We start from the raw sequence: 18,592 nt of genomic DNA, 5'->3' as shown, positions 1-18,592 counted from the left end.
GGGTGTTCCTGGACCACCAGGAAGGGGACATATCCTTCTACAACATGACTGATGGCTCCCACATTTTCTCCTTCTCTCAGGCTTTCTTCTCTGGGACTCTCTTTCCATACTTCATGATTAGGTCAGGGGACGTGTCCATGACCGTCTGCTCCGACGTGGGAGGGTCTGAGGGGCTTCCTGTTGCCCTTAGCAGTCCTTCTCTGGAGGAGCCTGTGAGCCTCCCAGGGGCGGGGTTCAGCTCAGGCTCTGGTGCTGATGGTCTCCCCGGGGCCGAGTCTCCATTGCTGCCCTGCAACCCCGAGGCTGTGTCTCCATAGGGCCCATCACTGTCCTGGACCCTCGCTGTGGCTCTTCCTGGAGCTTCAGATCCCTTGTGACAGGGGCCTCTGAGGTGCAGCCTGGATGACTGGGGGGGTCTCATCCCCCTGCTCTGGAGACAGACTCCTGGGCATGTGGTTACAACAATCATCAGTTCATGCCATGGACTCAGGTTTGAGAAGCTAGACGTGGACTGTTTCTGAATTAGTTTTGATTAGGCTGTAATTTGCCATGGGAAGTCAATTTTGTGGTGATAATAAAATTTTTTTTTAATGCTTTTTAGAAGAAAAGTATTTTTATTTATTCATTTGGCTGCACCAGGTCTTGGTTGTAGCATGTGACCTCTTAGTTGTGGCATGTAGGATCTAGTCCCTGACCAAGGATGGAACCCAGACCCCTTGCATGGGGAACACAGAGTCAGCTACTGGACCACCAGGGAAGTCCCTTTTATGGTGTTTATACACCATTTGGTTATTAAAGGGCACAAGAGCTGAATCACTCTGCAGAATAAAAGGGGGTTATTTTATTGAATCAGTGCAGAGGAACCCAGAACCGAAGGTGGGTCTCCAGTTGTATTTATAAGGATCCAAAGTCTGACCAGAAGTATTGGCCAGAATCTTGCAGGGAAATGGATGGCTGATGAATTTTAGAGGAGTTAGCATTCTACTTTATATACTTCCTATTCTGGGGTGGATGCAACTCACCTATTTTTATCAACCTCAGTAGATTTCTGTGAAAGAAGGAGAAGGATCTGGGTTTTTCTGTTGTGTCTGCATCAGGAGGAAAGAAAGGAACTGCTACCAGAATTAAGGTGTGAGTGAAGACAAGAGTTTTCAGAGGCAGGTGCATTGCAGAAAGCTCTGACCATGAGCACGATTCTAGTAATCAGTGTATTGCCTCTTAGTACTTCCAAGTCCTATGGTAAAGAGCAGAAAAGGAAGCAGGACTCTGAGGGACCCAGACTGTTGGAGATTTGCTCAAGCTCCTTAAATTTCACAGGTGCCTGGGGACTAAGCCCACGGGCTGTGGCTCTGCTTCACTGAAGATGTCGAATGGCTGCTGCAGGTCCTAGTTGGTTAGACACTACCCAGTTTCTGATAGTTTGTGTGTGTTTGTGTGTGTGTGCACAAACTACTTTATTCAACTCATTTAAAGGGGGATCAGTGCCTGTTACAACCTGTTTACAGAAGAATTCAAAGTACTACATATTGATAGATTAAAGCGTGCTTAAATTTATTTACAAATAGATGCAAAACTGGTCAATATTTAAGAAGGTATAACTGGACTCCATTGAATACAATTTGGAATTCTATGGAATTGTTCTGATAGTTTCTAAAATGCTTATTTTTAAAGAAGCCATCTTTTATTACCCACTCCTCTAACATTCTTGAAATCTTTTCCTTGCATTGCAAAAAATATATAATTATTTAAAACCTGGAAATATTCACTTTGCTGAATATTTCTGAATATATGTAGAAACATATAACATTGTAAATCAATGATTCTTTAAAATATTATTTAAAAAAATCCTGTAAATAGACAAATGTAAGGTGTCATGTTGGAGTAGGAAATTGCAACCCACTCCAGTATTCTTGGGAGAAGGCAATGGCACCCCACTCCAGTACTCTTGCCTGGAAAATCCCATGGATGGAGGAGCCTGGTTGGCTGCAGTCCATGGGGTCGGTAAGAGTCGGACATGACTGAGCGACTTCACTTTCACTTTTCACATTCTTGCATTGGCGGAGGCAATGCAACCCACTCCAGTGTTCTTGCCTGGAGAATCCCAGGGACGGCGGGGTCTGGTGGGTTGCCGTCTATGGGGTCGCACAGAGTTGAACACAACTGAAGTGACTTAGCAGTAGCAGGCAGTAGTCTTGCCTGGGAAATCCCTTGGTCAGAGGAGCCTGGAAGGCTACAGTCCACAGGGTCTCAGAGATCAGACACGACTGAGTGGCTGAGGACAGCACAGCACGGTATAGGACATGAACCACTTTCCCCCCCAACTCAGCATATTTATTTTTCACTGCCTTTTCTGGTGAGACAATAATTAAGCTATCCTTCAAAATGCTCTTTGAACCAGCTTTATAATTGTAGCAGTTCAGTAATGGATTAATTCTCTGAATAAATTCTTTGACTTCTCTACTTGTCTAAGAGGCATGTATATGACTTTATGAAAATTATGTATTTTTATAATTTAAAAATTAATGAACAATTTTATGTTAAATATAAGCAAAACCCTTTTATACAGATAATTTTAAGGATAAGTACATTGCAAAAATCCCATGTTAGTACATAAAAATAGGAAACATGAAATAGCAGGTATAATATACCTAAATATTCTTCCCCCACAGATTGGAAGAGAAGCCTGAAAAGACACACAGACTTTTCTAGATGCCCCAGAGAAGGCTGGGGTTTGGATCTTTATTCTAAGTTGAAAGCTTCTTATATTCATGGATCCCTTTCTCATTATTTATTTACTGGCTGTGCTGGGACTTCCTTTTTGTGTGAGGGCTTTCCCTAGTTGCAACAAGTAGGGGCTACTCTTTAGTTGCGGTGCCCGGGCTTCTCACTGTGGTGGCGTCTCTTATTGTGGAGCACGGCCTCTGGGGAGCACGGGCTTTAGAAGGGGCAGCATGTGGTCTCAGTAGCTGCGGCTCCCGGGCTCTAGAGCGCAGGCTCAGTAGTTGTAGAGCACGGGCTTAGTTGCTCTGGGGCATGTGGGATCTTCCTGGATCAGGGATCAAAGCCATGTCGCCTTTGTCAATTCAGTTCAGTTCAGTCACTCAGTCGTGTCTGACTCTTTGCGACCTCATGGACTGCAACACGCCAGGCTTTCCTGTCCATCACCAACTCCCAGAGTTTACTCAAACTCATGTCCACTGAGTTGGTGATGCCAGCTCATCCTCTGTCGTCCCCTTCTCCTCACACCTTCAGTCTTTCCCAGCATCAGGGTCTTTTCCAACGAGTCAGTTCTTCGCATCAAGTGGCCAAAGTATTGGAGTTTCAGCTTTAGCTTCAGTCCTTCCAATGAATATTCAGGACTGATTTCCTTAGGATGGACTGGTTGGATCTCCTTTCACCTTTGTAGCCTTGGTAGGAAGGTGGATTCTTTACCACTGAACCACCAGGGAAGCCCTTGATTCTTTTCAAGTGCTGAGGTGATTTTTAAAGTTTAAAGATGCGTTTTTTGGTTTATCATAAATCTGAGTATAATAGTATATGTTTTACTGTACATTTTACATGTTTATGTTTACCTTATGCACAAGTATGGGGCAGTACTTTATGAGCAACGTAACCAACTTTCAAGGGTTATTTTTTCCATATGCAAGACTTGCCTGCCCAAGAATCAACTTTCTTGTATAAGATGGGACTCCACTCCCTTGACATTTCCATGGAGAAACAGATTTATTTTTCTGGTTTATCTTCCCTGAACTCTATTTCTGCTTCATTGCTACACATCCAGTTGAAACTCAGGCTCTCTCTGCAGTCTCAATGGAGTATCTTCACTGTTTGGCCCCATAGAATCCTGTTCCTTACCTTTGACACAGTTATACCAATTTGCAGTCGGTCCTGATAATTTTGAGTGATGTTCATCTCCTCCAGAATGTAAGTTTCATGGAAGAGGGCACGTACCTCCAAAGACTGGGGATTCTCTGCTGTCACGTTGTTGTTCAGTCATCCAGTTGTGTCCGACTCTTTGCGATCCCATGGACGGCAGCACGCCAGGCCTTCCTGTCCCTCACCAGCTCCTGAAGTTTGCTCAAGCTCATGTCCATTGCATCGGTGATGCCATCTAGCCTTCTCATCCTCTGACACCCTCTTCTCCTTCTGACCTCAATCTTTCCTAGCATCAAGAACTTTCCCAATGAGTCCGCTGTTTACATCAGATAACCAAAATACTGGAGCTTTGGCTTCAGCATTAGTCCTTCCAGTGAGTATTCAGGGTTGATTTCCTTTAAGATTGAGTGGTTTGATCTCCTTGCTGTCCAAAGGACTCTCAGGAGTCTTCTCCAGCAGCACAGTTTGAAGGCATCAGTTCTTTGGCACTCTGCCTTCTTTATGGTCCAGCTCTCATAGTCGTATGTGACCACTGAGAAGACCATAGCCTTGACTATATGGACCTTTGCCGGCAGAGTAATATCTCTGGTTTTCAACACACCATCTAGGTTTGTCATTGCTTTCCTGCTGAGAAGCAATCGTCTTCCAGTTTCATGGCTGCAGTCACCATTCGCAATGATTTTAGAGCCCAAGAAGAGGAAATCTATCACTACTTCCACCTTATCTTCTTCTGTTTGCCATGAAGTAATGGGACCAGATCTTAGTTTTTAAAAATACTGTTTAAAGCTAGCTCTTTCACTCTCCTCCTTCTGCTGTCATACAGAGGCTCAAAATAAATGTTTATTAAAGGAATATATTTGTCATACAAAGATAAACATCATATGGCATTGCTTATATATGGAATGTGAAAAAATGGTAGAAATGAACTGATTTACAAAGGAGAAATACAGTGACAGACGTAGCAAACAAACTTATGATTACCAGTGGAAAGTGATGGGGGAGGGATAAATTGGGAAACTGAGATTGACATATGTACACACAATTATGTATAAAATAGATAACTAATAAGGACCTACTGTGTAGCATAGAGAAGTCTACTCAGTATTCTGTAATGACCTATATGTGAAAAGAATCTAACAAAGAGAGGATATATGTATATGTATAAACAGGTACTCTAGCCACTATGGAGAACAGTGTGGAGATTCCTGAAAAAACTGGAAATAGAACTGCCTTATGATCCAGCAATCCCACTGCTGGGCATATACACTGAGGAAACCAGAAGGGAAAGAGACACATGTACTCCAATGTTCATCGCAGCACTGTTTATAATAGCCAGGACATGGAAGCAACCTAGATGTCCATCAGCAGATGAATGGGTAAGAAAGCTGGGGTACATATACACAATGGAGTATTACTCAGCCATTAAAAAGAATACATTTGAATCAGTTCTAATGAGGTGGATGAAACTGGAGCCTATTATACAGAGTGAAGTAAGCCAGAAAGAAAAACACCAATACAGTATACTAATGCATATATATGGAATTTAGAAAGATGGTAACAATAACCCTGTATATGAGACACCAAAAGAGACACTAATGTATAGAACAGTCTTTTGGACTCGTGGGAGAGGGAGAGGGTGGGATGATTTGGGAGAATGGCATTGAAACATGTATAATATCATATATGAAATGAGTTACCAGTCCAGGTTCGATGCGCGATACTGGATGCTTGGGGCTGGTGCAATGGGACGACTCAGAGGGATGGTACGAGGAGGGAGGAGGGAGGAGGGTTCAGGATGGAGAACACGTGTATACCTGTGGTGGATTCATTTTGATATATGGCAAAACCAATACAATATTGTAAAGTTAAAAAAAAAAAAGGTACTCTTTGTTGCACTGTGGAAACTAATGCAACATTGTAAATCAACCTTACTCCAATAAAAATTAAAACATGAATTATTAAAAAACTTTAAAAAGTGTTGAAACAATGAACAAACAGAACAAATGCAATGTTCTCAAATTGTAGTAAAATGACAAGTGAATATAGCTAACCCCATAAAAATCAAGGCAACAAAGATTTGAGCTAAAATACTGAACTTTAAAAAATAAAGAATTTGTTTGTATATTGAATGTATATGTTTTCTTTTTTGTATTGATGCTGAGTTCGGGTTAAATTTGTGGCCCATTTCTAAGAAGTGTAATTATAATATACTCTCACAGGACTTTATCTTACATTTCCATCCTTGTTTTTTTTAATCGACTCCTTCGACTCCTTTGAGTTTGTATCATTGTTCTGAAATCATTTGTATGAGTTGCTCTAAATCTTTACTTAGAATAAGGCAGTTTATAAATAAATACATAACAACTACACTTGAGTGAAATATTTAACTGAGTCATTGGACTTCCCTGATCACTACTTCCTCCGTGTCACTTTCTCCTTTTTGGCTCCTGCAATGCAAGCCCTTCCACTCATCTGTCCCAGCGTCTCTTCTTGGCCCTGGAGGGTCTCTTTGTACCAGCGTTAACACCGTTCCAGTTTCCCAGGATTCTCTCCTCATCTCCCTCTTGATGCTCTATCTGGGAGGTCCTGTTCACACCCCTGAAGTTGGCCCTCCGTCACCTGCTCACGACTTCCTCATCTGCATCTCCTGCTCAGTCCCTTTCTTGAGACACAGAACTGCATTTTCCTCTGCCTTCTACCATGTGACTCAAGAGATGGTTTTTGTTTTTTATTAAGAGGAGAGGATAAGCTAAGCCATTTAATTAGTAAACATTTCCAAATTTTATGTAGATTTGAGAATCACCTCTTTGTATAACAATGCAATTCAATGCAAAGTTGTTGAAAATGTCAGATTCCTCTCATTTTTGTTTGCAGAAGGTTGTTTTCCTCTCTGAATTCTCTTGATGAATGTGCCCCAGATAGGAATCTGAGACTCTTCCTCATGCTTCCTCTTAATTATCACTTTGAGTGTCATCTCTGTCATCTCTCTCTTTCCAAATGTCACATACCTCCTCCCCAGAAGTTTCTGTTTTTGTTTTAGTTGAGAGGCAGAAAGAAGGAGACACAGGGGAGCAAAAGATAATACACAAATGGAATAAAGGCCACTGATGTCCAGTGTGCAGTGTGATGAATTTTTTCGTATGCACATAGCTGAGTAACCACGCCCAGATCATATCGGATAGCTCCCTGGTGTCCCTCTCTAAGTGTCCCCTCAAGCTTTCCAGGACCTCCTTATCTGACTTCTGCCAGCACAGACGCATTTTGCCTGTGCTTTAACTTCATATATGAGGAATCCTGTAGCCTGCAGTCTTTTGTGTGTGGTTCCCTGTGTCCACGTCCATTTTTCTAACATTCCTTGTCTGCCTCTCCCTCCCTTCGTGTCCTCCTGCGGGGAAGCCGTTTTTTCAGTCCACAGCGCTGGCCACAAGGGGGCAGCAGAACCCGGTGGAACCTGGGCTGATCCAGCAGGGCAGCCCTTCTCTTGGCCCCCAGGTTTCTCCTTATCCCCGTAGCACCTCGTTTCTGGGCTGCCTCTCAGGCGGCTGCTGCAGGTTCATCCTGCTGTCTCCCTCTTTGATACCTGGTGCTTTAGAGAGGATTTCTGGAGTGGAAGATTGGAGCTTGGTCTCCAATTCTGGAGCATGCACTCCTTTTAGTAATGTATTTTCAACAAACAGCTATCAAGTGTGTGGAAATGTTGTACAGATTCTAAAAACAAACACAAATAGCACATTAAAAAAGAGTAAGATGAAAGGTATTCTAACATTTCTTCTGCCTCCCCTCCTGCCCCCAGATCCCTGGAGCACCTCTGGAGCTGATTCGCCCCTACCTGGTGGCCCCTGTTTAGGGCTCAGCTGAGCTTTAGTGAGGCCTGGAGCCTGTGGGCTTGACACACATAAATCTGGGCAGGTCCCTTCATGTTGTTGAACCTCTGTCTCTCAGCTGTAAAATGAAGAAAGTAAGACTTCCCTCTGAGGATTATAATAAAGTATGTGATGTTCAGAGTAAAATGGCACTGGGCAAACAGTGTGCCCGAGTGTTTGGTGACATCATGCGAGAGCAGGGCCTGGCCTCAGGGCTTTAGTCCACAACTCAGCCTGTGGAGACAAGTCTCCTGACCTGAAGGAACAGGGTGGGCATCCTAGGGACTGTTAGAACTGTTGCAGAAGGGGGATCCCTTCCAGGACCCGAAAATGGGCTCTTGTCTAACACTTGGAAATGAATTTTCTGAGGAAACACACGTGCTGACAAAGCAAGAGATTTTATTGGAAAAGGGCGCCCTGGCGGAGAGCAGTAGGGTAAGAGAACCCAGGAGAACTGCTCTGCCACAGGCTCGCAGTCTCGGGTTTTATGGTGATGGGATTAGTTTCCTGGTTGTCTTTGGCCAGTCATCCTGATTCAGAGTCCTTCCTGGTGGCGCACACATTGCTCAGCCAGCGAGAAGGATTCTGGGAGGTAGTTGAACACGTGTGTCAACTTTTGACCTTTCCTGAACTCTTCCGGTTGGTGGTGGGTTATTAATTCCATGTTCCTTACCAGGACCTCCTGTCATAAAGCAATTCATGCAAATGGTTTACTAGTGTGCCTGAGCAGAGTGGGCAGATTTCAGTCATTGTTCCTCCCCAAATAGAGCCAGCCTCTCCTGCCTTTCCTGCCCCAGACCTCTCTTCTCTGATTCTCTCAGGGACGGAGGCCAAAGTGTCAGACCTTCAAGTAGTTCTCAGATGTTGGTACTCAAATCCCTCTGAGCAGGACTTGCCTGACTAACCCTTGGCCATGGGTGGGCCTGATCTATGGGATTGGGAGAGTGAGTAAACACTTGCCAGGTCACTGAGTGAGTGTATACTCAGGTCCTGTACTCAGGGCACGTACACAGGTCACTGCCTTGTGGGCAGTACAAACGCTCACACTGTAAATCGTACACTGACATCTCAGTGACTGGGGACATGCATGAGACACTCTGGGCAGACGTGTCCATTCTGGAGTCTGGTCCCGCATGTGCCAGGATAAATGCAGGGGGATCCTACCCCTTCCTTTTTGTCCTTTTCTTCTATCCCTTTCTCCTTCCCTCCCTCCCTTTTTCCTTCCTCTCCCCTGTTCTTTCCTTTCCTACACCCTCTTTCTGTCTGCCTTCTTTCCCTTTAGAACCTTACTGTTGAACCTGAATCTGGCCCCTGTACCCCGACACCATATTAAATCTTGGAAACAGAGTGTTGGGTGAAGTAGAAAATAGTCGCTTTATTGTTTTGTCAGACAAAGGCGGCCACAGTGGACTAAAGCCCTCAAAACTGTGTGATCCTCCCTGAAGAGGGCAGTGAGGAGTTCTATAGTAATGTTTTCAAAAAAAGCATGATTAGCTCGTGGACATTCTTCTGATGGGTTGGTGTGAGATGAGTGGGAGTTAGTATCACCAACCTTCTGATTCCAACTGATCTGGGGTCTCTGTGCTTGTAGTCGGCATTCCATCGTTGTTAAACATTAACATCTCCCCCTGCTGAGGGTTTCAGTATCTCTGAAATAACTCAAAGATATTTTTGTGTGTTTCCTTTGATGGGGAATCAGACCTTGCCCCAAGGCTGCACTACTGTATCTCTTGACTGTTCCTCTCTTATCTCACATCCCCTCTCTTCCTTAATTAACAACCACTTGAACCTGCCTGTTGAACTAAGGGAAGGTCTTGGTGGTTGAATGAATCCTATTTTCTTTAATCAGAGAAATTTGGGGCACAGAAAGGCTTTTGTGCCCAGGAGTCCCACGGAGTCCCGCTTGGTATCATAATCTTTTATTGGTGAAATAAAACATATTATATTCTCTGTAAATCTGTGTGACTCCCCAGTCTCCCTCCTTTACCTTTAGGTATCGCAAAGAGTCGGACACAACTTGGGGACTGAACAACAACAACAACAATCTCAGGGCTTGGGTGGGAGCAATGCCTTTTCATGTTCCTGGAAGGAATCTCAGACTTCGGAATCAGAGTGGATTGTCTGCTCAGAGGATGGTGGAGTCAGTGGCATGGGCCAGGTGGACTTTGCAGCTGAGCTCTGGGTGGGCTGGGCAGCACACACTCTCGGGAAGGACTGAGTGACCTAAGGGTGTCCTGAGCTGCCTTTGCTGGATATTCCAGTTTTGGAGATGACAGCCTGTGGTGGGAGGGCCTGTCCTTCCTCAGCAGAAGGACAGAAGTGCAGGTTCAGAGGAAGGTCATGGCCCCCAGTGTTTCCTTGGGCTCCACCCAGCAGGCTTCCACGGTAGACCTTACCCGCCAGCCAGGATATCACAGAGAACAAAAGAAACCTTTTAAGACCGAAATAAAATCATTGCCTCTGGAGTGTGTGTGTATGTGTCTTTCTAAAAATAGCTATCAAAGGAATTGTTTAAACTTTGCCTACAGTATAAATTAATCTAGTGAACTATTCAACTTAACAATGTGAAGGACAATAAGGTTTCCATATTGTATATTATTTAAAATATGAGTTTATTTTATTATTTTTTAAAAAAATTTATTTTATTTAACTTTACAATATTGTACTGGTTGTGCCATATATAAAAATGAATCTGCCACAGGTATACATGTGTTCTCCATCCTGAACTCTCCTCCCTCCTCCCTCCCCATACCATCCCTCTGGGTCGTCCCAGTGCACCAGCCCCAAGCATCCAGTATCGTGCATCGAACCTGGACTGGCGACTCGTTTCATATATGATATTATACATATTTCAATGCCATTCTCCCAAATCATCCCACCCTCGCCCTCTCCCACGAGTCCAAAAGACTGTTCTATACATCAGTGTCTCTTTTGCTGTTTCATATACAGGGTTATTGTTACCATCTTTCTAAATTCCATATATATGCATTAGTATACTGTATTGGTGTTTTTCTTTCTGGCTTACTTCACTCTGTATAATAGGCTCCAGTTTCATCCACCTCATTAGAACTGATTCAAATGTATTCTTTTTAATGGCTGAGTAATACTCCATTGTGTATATGTACCCCAGCTTTCTTATCCATTCATCTGCTGATGGACATCTAGGTTGCTTCCATGTCCTGGCTATTATAAACAGTGCTGCGATGAACATTGGGGTACATGTGTCTCTTTCCCTTCTGGTTTCCTCAGTGTGTATGCCCAGCAGTGGGATTGCTGGATCATAAGGCAGTTCTATTTCCAGTTTTTTCAGGAATCTCCACACTGTTCTCCATAGTGGCTGTACTAGTTTGCATTCCCACCAACAGTGTAAGAGGGTTCCCTTTTCTCCACACCCTCTCCAGCATTTATTGCTTGTAAATTTTTGGATTGCAGCCATTCTGACTGGCGTGAAATAGGACCTCATAGTGGTTTTGATTTGCATTTCTCTGATAATGAGTGATGCTGAGCATCTTTTCATATGTTTGTTAGCCATCTGTATGTCTTCTTTGGAGAAATGTCTCTTTAGTTCTTTGGCCCATTTTTTGATTGGGTCATTTATTTTTCTGGAATTGAGCTGTAGGAGTTGCTTGTATATTTTTGAGATTAGTTGTTTGTCTGTTGCTTCATTTGCTATTATTTTCTCCCATTCTGAAGGCTGTCTTTTCACCTTGCTAATAGTTTCCTTTGATGTGCAGAAGCTTTTAAGGTTAATTAGGTCCCATTTGTTTGTTTTTGTTTTTATTTCCAATATTCTGGGAGATGGGTCATAGAGGATCCTGCTGTGATGTATGTCGGAGAGTGTTTTGCCTATGTTCTCCTCTAGGAGTTTTATAGTTTCTGGTCTTACATTTAGATCTTTAATCCATTTTGAGTTTATTTTTGTGCGTGGTGTTAGAAAGTGCTCTAGTTTCATTCTTTTACAAGTGGTTGACCAGTTTTCCCAGCACCAGTTGTTAAAGAGATTGTCTTTAATCCATTGTATATTCTTGCCTCCTTTGTCAAAGATAAGGTGTCCATATGTGCATGGATTTATCTCTGGGCCTTCTATTTTGTTCCATTGATCTATATTTCTGTCTTTGTGCCAGTACCATACTGTCTTGATGACTGTGGCTTTGTAGTAGAGCCTGAAGTCAGGCAGGTTGATTCCTCCAGTTCCATTCTTCTTTCTCAAGATCGCTTTGGCTATTCGAGGTTTTTTGTATTTCCATACAAATTGTGAAATTATTTGTTCTAGCTCTGTGAAGAATACCATTGGTAGCTTGACAGGGATTGCATTGAATCTATAAATTGCTTTGGGTAGTATACTTATTTTCACTATATTGATTCTTCAAATCCACGAACATGGTGTATTTTTCCATCTATTAGTGTCCTCTTTGATTTCTTTCACCAGTGTTTTATAGTTTTCTATATATAGGTCTTTAGTTTCTTTAGGTAGATGTATTCCTAAGTATTTTATTCTTTTCATTGCAATGGTGAATGGAATTGTTTCCTTAATTTCTCTATTTTCTCATTATTAGTGTATAGGAATGCAAGGGATTTCTGTGTGTTGATTTTATATCCTGCAACTTTACTATATTCACTGATTAGTTCTAGTAATTTTCTAGTGGAGTCTTTAGGGTTTTCTATGTAGAGGATCATGTCATCTGCAAACAGTGAGAGTTTTACTTCTTTTCCAATTTGGATTCCTTTTATTTCTTTTTCTGCTCTGATTGCTGTGGCCAAAACTTCCAAAACTATGTTGAATAGTAATGGTGAAAGTGGGCACCCTTGTCTTGTTCCTGACTTTAGAGGAAATGCTTTCAATTTTTCACCATTGAGGATAATGTTTGCTGTGGGTTTGTCATATATAGCTTTTATTATGTTGAGGTATGTTCCTTCTATTCCTGCTTTCTGGAGAGTTTTTATCATAAATGGGTGTTGAATTTTGTCCAAGGCTTTCTCTGCATCTATTGAGATAATCATATGGTTTTTATTTTTCAATTTGTTAATGTGGTGTATTACATTGATTGATTTGCAGATATTGAAGAATCCTTGCATCCCTGGGATAAAGCCCACTTGGTCATGGTGTATGATCTTTTTAATGTGTTGTTGGATTCTGATTGCTAGAATTTTGTTAAGGATTTTTGCATCTATGTTCATCAGTGATATTGGCCTGCAGTTTTCTTTTTCTGTGGCATCTTTGTCAGGTTTTGGTATTAGGGTGATGGTGGCCTCATAGAATGAGTTTGGAAGTTTACCTTCCTCTGCAATTTTCTGGAAGAATTTGAGTAGGATAGGTGTTAGCTCTTCTCTAAATTTTTGGTAGAATTCAGCTGTGAAGCCGTCTGGACCTGGGCTTTTGTTTGCTGGGAGATTTCTGATTACAGTTTCAATTTCCATGCTTGTGATGGGTCTGTTAAGATTTTCTATTTCTTCCTGGTCTGGTTTTGGAAAGTTGTACTTTTCTAAGAATTTGTCCATTTCTTCCACGTTGTCCATTTTATTGCCATATAATTGCTGATAGTAGTGTCTTATGATCCTTTGTATTTCTGTGTTGTCTGTTGTGATCTCTCCATTTTCATTTCTAATTTTATGGATTTGATTTTTCTCCCTTTGTTTCTTGATGAGTCTGGCTAATGGTTTTTCAATTTTATTTATCCTTTCAAAGAACCAGCTTTTGGCTTTGTTGATTTTTGCTATGGTCTCTTTTGTTGCTTTTGCATTTATTTCTGCCCTAATTTTTAAGATTTCTTTCCTTCTACTAACCCTGGGGTTCTTCATTTCTTCCTTTTCTAGTTGCTTTAGGTGTCGAGTTAGATTATTTATTTGACTTTTTTCTTGTTTCTTGAGGTATGCCTGTATTGCTATGAACTTTCCCCTTAGGACTGCTTTTACAGTGTCCCACAGGTTTTGGGTTGTTGTGTTTTCATTTTCATTCATTTCTATGCAAATTTTGATTTCTTTTTTGATTTCTTCTGTGATTTGTTGGTTATTCAGCAGCGTGTTGTTCAGCCTCCAAAATGTTGGAATTTTTAATAGTTTTTCTCCTGTAACTGAGATCTAATCTTACTGCATTGTGGTCAGAAAAGATGCTTGGAATGATTTCAATTTTTCTGAATTTACCAAGGCTATATTTATGGCCCAGGATGTGGTCTATTCTGGAGAAGGTTCCATGTGCGCTTGAGAAAAAGGTGAAATTCATTGTTTTGGGGTGAAATGTCCTATAGATATCAATTAGGTCTAACTGGTCTATTGTATCATTTAAAGTTTGTGTTTCCTTGTTAATTTTCTGTTTAGTTGATCTATCCATAGGTGTGAGTGGGGTATTAAAGTCTCCCACTATTATTGTGTTATTGTTAATTTCTCCTTTCATACTTGTTAGTATTTGTCTTACATATTGCAGTGCTCCTATGTTGGGTGCATATATATTTATAAGTGTTATATCTTTTTCTTTAACTGATCCTTTGATCATTATGTAGTGACCTTCTTTGTCTCTTTTCACAGCCTTTGTTTTAAAGTCTATTTTATCTGATATGAGTATTGCTACTCCTGCTTTCTTTTGGTCCCTATTTGCATGGAAAATCTTTTTCCAGCCCTTCACTTTCAGTCTGTATGTGTCCCCTGTTTTGAGGTGGGTCTCTTGTAGACAACATATATAGGGGTCTTGTTTTTGTATCCATTCAGCCAGTCTTTGTCTTTGGTTGGGGCATTCAACCCATTTAAGTTTAAGGTAATTATTGATAAGTATGATCCCGTTGCCATTTACTTTATTGTTTTGGGTTCGAATTTATACACCCTTTTTGTGTTTCCTGTCTAGAGAATATCCTTTAGTATTTGTTGGAGAGCTGGTTTGGTGGTGCTGAATTCTCTCAGCTTTTGCTTGTTGGTAAAGCTTTTGATTTCTCCTTCATATTTGAATGAGATCCTTGCTGGGTACAATAATCTGGGCTGCAGGTTGTTTTCTTTCATCACTTTAAGTATGTCTTGCCATTCCCTCCTGGATTGAAGAGTTTCTATTGAAAGATCAGCTGTTATCCTTATGTGAATTCCCTTGTGTGTTATTTGTTGTTCTTCCCTTGCTGTTTTTAATATTTGTTCTTTGTGTTTGATCTTTGTTAATTTGATTAATATGTGTCTTGGGGTGTTTCGCCTTGGGTTTGTCCTGTTTGGGACTCTCTGGGTTTCTTGGACTTGAGTGATTATTTCCTTCCCCATTTTCAGGAAGTTTTCAACTATTATCTCCTCAAGTATTTTCTCATGGTCTTTCTTTTTGTCTTCTTCTTCTGGGACCCCTATGATTCAGATGTTGTAGCATTTAATATTGTCCTGGAGGCCTCTGAGATTGTCCTCATTTCTTTTAATTTGTTTTTCTTTTTTCCTCTCTGATTCATTTATTTCTACCATTCTATCTTCTAATTCACTAGTCCTATCTTCTGCCTCTGTTATTCTACTATTTGTTGCCTCCAGAGTGCTTTTGATCTCATTTATTGCATTATTCATTATATATTGACTCTTTTTTATTTCTTCTAGGTCCTTGTTAAACCTTTCTTGCATCTTCTCAATCTTTGTCTCCAGGCTATTTATCTGTGATTCCATTTTGATTTCAAGATTTTGGATCAATTTCACTATCATTATTTGGAATTCTTTATCGGGTAGATTCCCTATCTCTTCCTCTTTTGTTTGGTTTGGTGGGCATTTATCCTGTTCCTTTACCTGCTGGGTATTCCTCTGTCTCTTCATCTTGTTTTAATTGCTGAGTTTGAGGTGTCCTTTCTGTATTCTGGCAGTTTGTGGAGTTCTCTTTATTGTGGTGTTTCCTCACTGTGTGTGGGTTTTTACAGGTGGCTCGTCAAAGTTTCTTGGTTAGGGAAGCTTGTGTCGGTGTTCTGGTGGGTGGAGCTGGATTTCTTCTCTCTGGAGTGCAATGAAGTGTCCAGTCATGAGTTATGAGATGTCTATGGTTTTGGGGTGACTGGGCAGCCTGTATATTGGAGTCCAGGGCTGTGTTCCTGTGTTGCTGGAGAATTTGCTTGGTATGTCTTGCCCTGGAACTTGTTGGCCCTTGTGTGGTGCTTGGTTTCAGTGTAGGTATGGAGGCATTTGATGAGCTAATGTCAACTAATGTTCCCTGGAGTCAGGGTTTGGACTTAAGCCTCCTGCTTCCAGTTATCGGTCTTATTTTTACAGTAGTCTCAAAACTTATCCTTCTATACAGCAACATTGATAAAATATCTAGGTTAAAGATGAAAAGTTTCTCCACTGTGAGAGTCACCCAGAGAGGTTCACAGTGTTACATGGAGAAGAGAAGAGGGAGGAGGGAATTAGAGGTGACCCGAGTGAGATGAGATGGAATCAATAGAGGAGACAGCGGGCTAACCAGTAATCACTTCCTTATGTGCACTTCACAACTGGACCACTCAGAGATGTTCAAGGAGTTATACAGAGAAGAGAAGAGGGAGGAAGGAAACAGAGGTAGCCAGGAGGATAAAAGGAGGGAATGAAAAGGAGAGAGACAGATCCAGCCAGTAATCAGTTCCCTAAGTGTTCTCCACTGTCTGGAACACACAGAAATTCACAGAGTTGGGTAGAGTAGAGAAGGGTTAGGGAGGAGACACAGGCAACCTGGTGGGAAAAAAGGAGAGTCCGAAGGGGGAGAGAGCAGTCAAGCCAGTAATCTTGCTCCCTAGTAAAAAATGGGTACTGAAGATTGGGTTCTTAAAGGTACAAAATTGGTAAAAAATACCTAAAAGCAAAAATTAAAAATCTAGAATAGAGTTTGGAACTGCAAAAATACAATGTTAAAGAAAAGAAGAAAAAGAAAGAGAAAAAAAACAAAAACAAAAACAAACGAAGTCACAAAAATTATAAAGAAGATATAGGTACAAAATTGATAACAAATACCAAAAAGCATAAATTAAAAATCTAGAGTAGAGTTTGGAATTTCAGGAATACAATGTTAAAGAAAAGATGAAGAGAAAGAAAGCGAGAGGAAAAAAAAAGTCACAAACGTTATAAAAAACAATAGGTACAAAATTGATAACAAATACCAAAAAGCTAAAATTAAAAATCTAGAGCAGAGTTTGGAATTCCAAAATACAATGTTAAAGAAAAGAAGAAGAAGAAGAAAAAAAACAAGGTCACAAAAGTTATAAAAATATATATATTAAGTTTGCTTTTTTTTTTAAAAAAAAGGGACTTTTTTTTTTTTTTGCAAAGTAATAGTTGGTTATAAAAGTGAAAATTAAAGGAGTAATAGAGGACTTAAAATTTTTTAAAAAATTAAAAAAAAAGACAGGAACAATGATCGTAAAAATAGTAAAAATATATATAGGACTTTCTCTGATGTTGTGGATATTGTGGGTTCAGTTCATTTTCGGCTAGTTCCATGTTCCGGCTTATATTTCTCAAGATCTATAGGTCCCTTCCTATGTAATCAGTACTAACCACGGGGTTTTAATCTATTGCCTGTCGCTTCCAAGGCGGTTCCCTCTGTTATAGCTTCTTCTGTTTGCTGGTCTCTTCAGTGTCTGATTTCCGCCCTGATACAAAAGGGGGCGGTGGTGGACACCTTTTTTTTTTTTTTTTAAGGCTCACTTGTTCAGTCGTGCTGTGGGGAGGGAGGGACGCTGCAAATAAATAAGACTGGCCCGTGCTCGCAGTGCCTCAGCCACACTGGGTCTGCCCCCGCTCACGGCGCGTGTAGCCTCCCTGCCCACACTGCTCAGGCTCTAGGTTGCTCCGCCGGGAACCAATCTGCGGCCGGCCCTGGGTTGCTTGCATCTCCAGAGTCTAAGCCGCTCAGGTTCAGGCACTCGGGTAGTCCTCAGAGGCACAGACTCGGTTGGGCCTGCGTTTTGTGCCCTTCCCAGGTCCGAGCAGCTCAGACAAGAAAGACAAGACATATACTTGTCTTTCAATGATGAGGTGTTTGGCGAGCGCAGTTGCTGCGACTTATCGCCTCCCGGCTGCTCGGTTATCTGGGTGTACAACCAGTGCACCTTCTCAGGCGGATGTTGACTGTCCAGACCCCCAAGAAGTTTTAGTTAGCAAAGAAGCCTGCTTACAGTTTTGTAGATAATGTCTCTCTGGGGCTGCGATTGCCCTCTTCTGGCTCTGGCTGCCTGTTACCGGAGGGGGACGTTCTGCAGCCGGCTATCTCTGTACAGTCCTTTGGGGACAGTCTGAAGCTGGCTATCTCTGTACAGTCCTTTGTTCTGTGCGTGGGCCTGGCAGTGTCTTAGGTTAGGGCTGGCTTTTTGCGTGGTAGATATCCCACAGTCTGGTTTGCTAGCACAAATTATTTCGCTCAGGTAGCGTTTGGGGTATTCAGGCCAGATCCTTACTCTAAGCAATGCAGCACGCGCCGTGCCTCCCTGCCCAGCCCCAGCTTGCTAATGGAGGATGCAGGCGTCTGCGCTGCTTCTCCGCTGGGGGAGTTACCGTAGAGCTTGTAATCTGTGGGTTTTAATTGTTTATTTATTTTTCCTTCCTGTTATGTTGCCCTCTGTGCTTCCAAGGCTCGGCCCAGACTTGGCAGTGAGACTGTTTCCTGGTGTTTGGAAACTTCTCTCGTTTTAAGTCTCCCTTCCTGGGATGGAGCTCCATCCCTCCCTCTTTTGTCTCTTTTTTTTGTCTTTTATATTTTTTCCTACCTCCTTTCGAAGACAATGGGTTGCTTTTCTGGGTGCCTGATGTCCTCTGCTGGCATTCAGAAGTTGTTTTGTGGAATTTACTTGGCGTTTAAATGTTCTTTTGATGAATTTGTGGGGAAGAAAGTGTTCTCCCCGTCCTATTCCTCCACCATCTTAGCTCCTCCCCTAAAATATGAGTTTAAT

General features: G+C 41.8%; 1 protein-coding gene across 1 annotated transcript in view; it reads left to right on the top strand.

The window, feature by feature from the left end:
- Positions 1 to 18,592, top strand: part of LOC139178980 (butyrophilin-like protein 1) — a 49,168-nt gene that overhangs the window by 10,541 nt on the left and 20,035 nt on the right. The window lies entirely within an intron of this gene.

Source organism: Bos indicus, chromosome 23 (assembly GCF_029378745.1).
Source record: "Bos indicus isolate NIAB-ARS_2022 breed Sahiwal x Tharparkar chromosome 23, NIAB-ARS_B.indTharparkar_mat_pri_1.0, whole genome shotgun sequence".
Classification (NCBI taxonomy): Eukaryota; Metazoa; Chordata; class Mammalia; order Artiodactyla; family Bovidae; genus Bos; species Bos indicus.
The sequence above is the reverse complement of the archived record's forward strand: the minus strand, read 5'-3'. Positions and strand labels throughout refer to the sequence as shown.